Source organism: Pseudopodoces humilis, chromosome 1 (genome assembly GCF_049639895.1).
Source record: "Pseudopodoces humilis isolate 2021_Gansu_Grassland_sample_001 chromosome 1, ASM4963989v1, whole genome shotgun sequence".
NCBI lineage: Eukaryota > Metazoa > Chordata > Aves > Passeriformes > Paridae > Pseudopodoces > Pseudopodoces humilis.
The window spans coordinates 79,486,529-79,494,557 of NC_142200.1; positions in this window are offsets into that span (position 1 = coordinate 79,486,529).

Consider the following 8,029-nt stretch of genomic DNA (forward strand, 5'->3'; position numbering starts at 1 on the left):
GATCTCTTTAACAGTATTAAATACAACTCCTTTCCAAAAAGTGACTCTATAAAAAAATTGCCATATTTATGAATCATAGTTTCTACGAATATTCTTACAAAAATTTTGCTGTATTAAGAGCTAATTTGAGGGCATTGCAAATGGCATGTGCTAAGCTGCTCTAAAATGACCCTTTCTTCACAATTAATGCAGTTAGCAATCCTTTTTGTAAAGAGAGCCATCTAAATGGGGACCATGTAATTCAGGTCCAGGCACTTACTGCTGGACAGAGCTTTCAAGCTGTTTTGCTAGGTCAACTGAAATATACTATATCAAATTCAAGAGACGATAAAATATGATACCCAAAATCTGTTAAAAAAAAAAAAAAAGTATATCCTCTTAAAGCTAAAGATTAACTGCTCTTGTTATTAAAGCAAATAGCCAATGTACCCTTCACAGGAGCTCATCTGTCAAACTCCTTAAAATCTAATTGTTCCTCTAGTCTTTACAAATTCAATCCAATAGGCAGAAGTGAATCTGTGCTAAGTGTTGGGTCCTTCTGAAGAGATGGGGTAGTTTAATCTCTGTGAGACTTTCAAAGACCCTTCAGAAAGGAAGATGTTGACCACTTGCTAAATTTTTGTTGCTAATGGAAAGATAGGCATTTTACTGTTAGCCCACCTATTCATTCATGCTGTGATATATAGATATTTTATGAATGTGTGTTGGTTTATACTGTCAATTCAATGTGTCTTCCTTTGTGGAACTATGGAATGCAAGGCCTAAAACTGTCCTCACGTGGGATAGAGGAATTTGCCAGAACATTCTTCCATGAACCTAGAGTCTGGCTAAATTGTAAGGGAGTCTTTGAAGTCTCATTTTCAGAAAAATCCTTTTCATTATGGAAAATACATGCACAAAATGGCAAGTCTTTGAAACTATTAGCATTTAAAAACGTCTTTTAAAAGTAAAAATCCCTATGCCAGACAGAATTTTTACCACAAAATAAAATAAGGCTACAGACTCCATGAAATGGAGTACTGTTCCTCTGAATAATTATCAATATTATGTCAGTAAGTGAAGCTGTAAGCTCAAATCTGGAAAGTGATAATTAGTTCCTTATTATTTTATAATTTCTTATCAGTGATTATCCATGCTTCCCTTTAATATTTTTTCTTGTTTTGATTGGCAATAGAAATAGGATAGCAAATAAATATTACTTTGTTTGCATAAATACACTGAATGAATACAGTTCTTGAGTATATTTAGTCATGCTAAGAAACATCTCAATTTTTCTTATAAAGCATAATGGTTTTGCTTGTTATTCACATTTCATATTATTTCCTGGCTCTCATCTGGCTATGATTAAGCATTGCAAATGCAGCAGCATCTCCTGTACTCAGTAAAATATCAATTAAATATTTTTATAATGTACTTATTAACAATTTTAAATCAGTGAAAACATTGTTCTGTGTATATATGGAAAAAGATCCATAATAATATGGATCAATCCTCAAAAAAAAAAAAAAAAGAAAGACAAAAAAAAAAGGTATCCGTCCTGCTATGAAATAGGATGCTTCCTTCTGCACCTGTCATGATTTAGGAGTGGTCCCCCCAAATCAATGCCCTCATCAAGACTCTCCAAGCCACATACTGCTGTCTCACACCTCAGATCTCTCCTTCCCCTCCTCCCTGCAGTGGGCTAGAGAGGAGAATTGGAAGAACAAAAGGCAAAGATTATGGCTTGACATGAGAACAATTTACTCAAAACAGCAATGAGATAACAAATAGAGCAGTAACAGCAACAATAAGAATGACAAAGGGTACAAGAAAGATCAATTCAGACAATACTGGATGTTCCACTTTTCTGCCCTGCCAGACCAGAACCCCTTCTTCCCTGGAAAGAGTCCCTTTCCCCTTCCTCCAGAAACTGTATGAGATGGTACAGAATAACGTCCAGGTCCTAGCCATGCCCCTTCCTTGCTACTGTAAAAATTAACCCTGTCCTTGCTAGAACCAGGACACCACCATTGCCCTATGGACCTATGTTTAGACACTTCCTAGATAAGTTTTTAATGGGCCTGGTTAAAGAATTGGGTTAAAGTAAAAAGATGAGTTGCAATGTGGGAAATTCCAATTAGAAGTAAGAAAAAGTCTACCACTCTGGAAGTGATCAAGCACTAGAGCAGGGAGCGAGAGTGTTTGTGGAGCCTCCATGCATGTAGATTCTGAGGACACAGCCCTGAGCAACTTGCCATAGTTGTCCCTCTTGAGGAAGGACTTGGACAGAGGTCTGTTCCAACTTCACACTTCTATGGTTTTGTGATTCTGTTTACATATGCAGGCATATTTTTTGCTCTATGTTTAGAGGGTCTGTGTCCTTCGATCACTTTTTACCTTTGGAAAAAAACAAATCCAACACCCTAGGCTGCACAGTTCTTATTATGCATAATTCTATGGGACTATAATCTAAAAATGAAATTAATTAATATGAAAAATGTCCATCTACTTTTACTGAAAGCCAAAGAAAGTTACAACTACTGTCTTAAAAGTCACATTGTTGTAAAGTCATTCCTATGGCTTGGATTGTATGTGTTTTAATAATATAAAAGGAACAGGGAAGGAATTAGAGTAAAGCATGATAATGAAGTTTTCCTTGTGTTAATAATAATGAATTTGTACTTGTTATCAGTATGTACTTGGAACAAGATGAGTCTACATGATAGATAAAGCACTGTGGTTTGTTTTTAACAAACAAAGAGCTGCCTTTGACTGTTAATTAAAATATAATGTCAGCACTAATGGAGGTGTTTACAAAATCCAGATTTGATATTTAAACTGGAAGTATGGGCCTTATATACTGTGAATTACTTGCTTATCTAGAATTTTAAAGAATGGGCAAATACAAATTAAGAAAGGGGAAGAGAGAATAGCTGCTTTAGTGCTGAGAAGAACTAGAACAGGGGTAGATTGGTATGATTTTTCTGACATTTTAGCGGACCTCTGAGTAAGTGCATAAAACTTTGGGTCTATCCTAAAAAACTCTTCTCCATCTTCTGATTTGAGATTTGCATTTTTATAGATTATTTGAGCAGAATCAAGAGCTAAGAATTCTCTCTGAGAAACATTGTCCTGTTCATCTCTCTGCTGGTAGCTGAAAAGGGCAGTTGAATTCAATAGGGAAAAATAATGAGTAATTTCTTACAATATTGAGATGTGAGGAAGTTCATGTTGTAATTGTCTTCCTTTTGCCTCAGGATAGTAAAATGATCAAACCAAGCAACAGTTTCCTCTGCTGTCTTTGCAGAGAAGAAAAATTAAATGTTGATAGAAGAAGGTAGCAACTGTTATCAACATCCCCTCCTGTAGTCTTTTTTTTCTTTTCTTTATTTCTGCAAGGGATTCCATACTGGTAATAGCTAAGCAGTATGTGAACTGCTCATTTCTATGCTCCTAAAAAAAATATTTGGGAGTAGCAAGTGTATATATTTGTGTCTTTCTTCCATACCAAAGTCTTGATTACACGTTTTGGTCTTAAGGAGATGTTTCTCAGTGCCAGTTTTTAAACCTGTATGAAGTAGATATGAAAAATGGAAAAACTGTGGCATATATGACAGTGACACTACAAAAAACTGTGGCATTAGTCATATGCAAATACTCTAAGCTTTGAATTCCTCTGACCTTCATTACCAATATACCCAAATTTGTGAAATGTCATCTTTTCTTTTAGGTTATAAATAATACTTTTTACAAGTTTACAAGTTACTCTATGTAATGTCTAATTTGCTCCCTTTCCTCTTGTGTTTGCTCATTATCTTTTTATGGCAGAAAAATCACATCATGACTAGGACATGTTTTAGAATGCCAATTCCATTTAAGTGTACACTTAAAAAAAACCAAAAAGGCAGACTAAATTCAAGCTTGGACTAGGACATAATTCTTTAGTGAACAGAGCATTTTGTTTTACAGAAATAACTGTAAAAATAACTGGATGCTAGGACAGCTTAGGAATGTCACCTAAGTTTATAATATAAATATATTAAAAGAAATATTTTTTGTTTGAAAACCTTTGCATCTTCTAAGATAGAAACATGGTATGAGTCATGTTCAATGCATCGGAAGTATGTCTATTCTTCTTCAGAGTGCCATCCTTTTCTCAAAGTCCAAGTACAAAACAGCATGTGTCAGGAGACCTTCAGATAAAGATAAGAAACCATCTCACACTGTGGGATACAAAAAAAAAAATTAACTGTTTCATGTATTACATTTTTTTTGTTCTTGACCTGTACAGGATTTTTCATTTTTTACACATTCGTTTTATAGACTGTGTATGAATAGCTTGTTTTAATGCTATTTCTCACAAGATGCAGTCTACATTTTCAAAAACGAGATTTGGTTTGGGTTTCTTTTGTTTCTGGAAAGACTATTTTTGAGATATCTCTGAAAGAGACTGATTTTCAAATAAGTATTTAGGATTTACGTACTAATACTGAGAAAGTTTTAGAGAATCTCCAGAAGGATAGAATAGTTCCAAGTCAGTTTTTAAAATTATAAAGGTGAGGTGCTTAGGAACAATCAACTCTCACTCATACTGTCAAAAGACAAGATAGTTGCCTAGCTGTATAAACAAAACAATGAAAAATCCTTGCTACATTAAAAATAATGCAAAGACCAGTAGGAAAATTTGAAAAGAAGAAAAATCCATACATTAAAACATTAATAATTAATTATTAAATGTTCTCCTGCTTTCAAGAAGCATGAATAGTAATTCTGTAATCACTTCTTTTAATTCATCCCATAAATTAAAAATATATACTCACTGGAAAATGTAAAATTTGCATCCTATCTATTTTTTTCCATCCATCCATCCATCCATCCATCCATCCATCCATCCATCCATCCATCCATCCATCCATCCATCTATCCACCTTATCCATCTATTTTCATATTGCTGTCCACCAATGTGATATTTAAAAACCTTCTCCAAAATAATTATCTTTAAAATACATTTTAAGATTCCTCTTCTCTGAAAACACAGTGGGTGGCAATCATGTTTAATTTAATGTTGTGACAGCTCTTTTGAGCATCGTGAAGTGTCACAATGTGGAACATTATTCTGTTTATGAAAAGTGCAAAGGCAAAGGTCTTGCAGAACTCAATTTAGGTTTTTTCTTTATTCTTTATTTAAATGCATATAAAATCTTTATTTAAATATTTAAATAAATAAATTATTCAAATGCATATATATATATATATTTAAATGCCATGCATTATTAAAAAGCATAAGCAACAGGTTTAAATGGATCTTTAGAGGTTTATCTAGTCCAACCCCCTTCAAAGAGCTGGGACATCTTCAAATAGATCAGGTTGTTCAGAGCCCCATCCAACATAACCTAGAATGTTTCCAGGGGTGGGGCATCAACCACCTCTCTGGGTGACCTCTTCCAGTGTTTCATCACTGTCCTGGTTTTGCCCAAAAGACAGGATTAATTTTTTGCAGTTGCAGTGAGGATGTGTCTAGGTTGTTACTCGATACCACTTCAGGTTATCTCTTGGGGTCAGAAGGAAGGAATTCTCACTTCTGAGAAAAGGGTCCTGGCTTGGGTTGGGAAGAAAAGCATGGCACTGAGAGGGATGGGGAAGTGGGAAATGCTGCTCCCAACTACAACAATCATGCTTCCTTATATCTAGTCTAAACTGATCCTTTTTCAGTTTAAAGCCATTAACCCTTGTCCTATTGCAGCAAGCCCTGCTGAAAAGTTTGTTCCCAAAAGTTTCTTATAGACACCCTTTAAGCTTGAAAGGCTGCAATAAAGGCCTCCACAGAACCTTCTCCAGGCTGAACAAACCCTCCAGACATTTGTGGCCCCCATCCAGACCCACTCTATCAGGTCCATGTCTTTTCTGTGCTGAAGACTCTGGATCTGGATGTAGCAGGGCAAAATCACCTCCCTTGATCTTCAGGCCACATATGCTGTGCTGCAGGCTAGAATGTATTTGGCTTTCTGGACTTCAAGTGCACATTGCTGGCTCATGTCCTGTTTTTAACTCATCAGTAGCTCCAAGTACTTTGCAGGGAAGTCTTGCAAGTAGATTAGTTAAAGAAACGTTATTTCTCTGGAATATTCATATTTTTAGTGAGAGCAGAATCTGGCCCAAGAAAGGAAATAAGGGAAATGTAGTTTGAGTTTCTCATCACTATCTGAATAGGCCTGTCAGAATATGACAGTGTCTACTAGGGATTAATAAGTATAAATTGCTTATCCAAACAGAACAAATTATAGGAAAGCTCTAAAAATTTACCTTTTTTTTTTACATTTCAGAGGAAATCAGCTGATGCAATGAAAATAGAGTACATTAAGGGACCTGACAGGCAAAATGGCAGATAGAACAAACAAGTAATTCTGAACAGGGATAGAGTATTCAGTTGTTCTGAGTGTTTCATTTCACATTAAATCACTATTAATATTTCATGAACACTGTAGCCAAATTGATATGGAATGCAGACGAGGTAGTGGAGTGGGAAGAAAATGAACTGAGAAATCAGAGTATGTCCTTATCTAGGCCTAGATATATTTCAAGTCAGTCATGCTACCAGGATTTACTTCACCTAAACATATGGTCCATTAAGTAGTGTTCATTTTCTTCCCTAAAAAGAGAGAAAATATGCACAATAATGCTTCAATAAATTTCTTAATTTAATTATAAATGAGCATGCTAAAACATAAACAAAAATGTTTCTTTTACTCCTGACACAGGAGGTTCATGACCTTGGTTTGATCAAGAGTTGAGTAATAGAATATAATGATATGTGAATGTCAGGATAATGAGAACAAAACAGAGTGTGATGACTCTTTGTACAGATTAAAACGTGACAGCAGGCAGTGGTGCTCCCCTGCCTTACCCACACATACACACTATGATCTGAGAAATACTTATTACACCTCGGCCTTGATGAACAGCACCTGGGCTGAGCTACTCTTGAGCTCATCAGAAATGCTATCTGTTCCCAGGAACTTATGCTCTCCTAATGAGTACCTGGGTTTTTTTATAATGAACAGCCTTGGACACCCCTTTTTTTCCTGAATAACAACTCAAGTGGAATAATGTTTATGTTATTAGAGTTTCAAAGGAAGTTACTGATCCAAATTGGAGCCAGGATGAAAAATTGCTTCATCCAACTTTCTTGTGGCCAATAAACCGTAGTCCGAAATGAGACTATTTAAGGTCTTTTGGACTACAGAAGGCTGTGACCAGCAACCTCCTTCTGAGCGGGACCTCTTGGAGCTAGTGAACTTTCAAGATTTTTACTTGGAGGAGCACCAAACAACAAAAATGGATCCTGGGCTGATACTCTCCACTCCTTAAGGTTTGACCCTTTGCCTGTTGAGAAGATGCAAAAGCATCCAAAGTGACTATTTCACTAAATTTGAGTGGAAGTTTTCACCGGTACCTTTTGCAGTCTCTTTATGTATGTCTGAGTGCATGCCAGTGCAAATATGCCACAGTAAATGTACTTGAGTTCTGCTCTCCTAGATTCTTAAATACTTTATATTTGTAAGTAAGTTATGCCTACACATAAGTTACTGTTGTGGTGCAGTAAATTCTACATGAATACTTTGGAAAATTGTTTGACTTAAGTTACAGTTAAGTTCTAGTGGTCCACACTCCTTTTTATCTTTGCCCTTTCCAATCCTTTTGGATTCCTTCCTCACCTCCACATAGCAAGTTTTGGGTTTATTTCAGTTTGGATTTATTGACTCAGGATTTTTTTTTAGTTTTTTATTCAGTGTGCTTTAACCATCTAGTAAGTAGTAGAGAAAACCTTGCAAATGAACTTTGGCATACTTTTGCTTTTATATTAAACCTGTTTTTACTGATTTGTTTGCTGGTGATCATTTCAGTGATCTTAAAGTACTCATTTGTGACACAGAACAATACTTGAAACTGATGGAAAAGTGAAGTGTGATAATGATTTGATTGCACATAATCTTTCTATTTAATGCCACCAGTACAAAAGATTGGGGAAAGTGCTGCTGCATGGGCATCC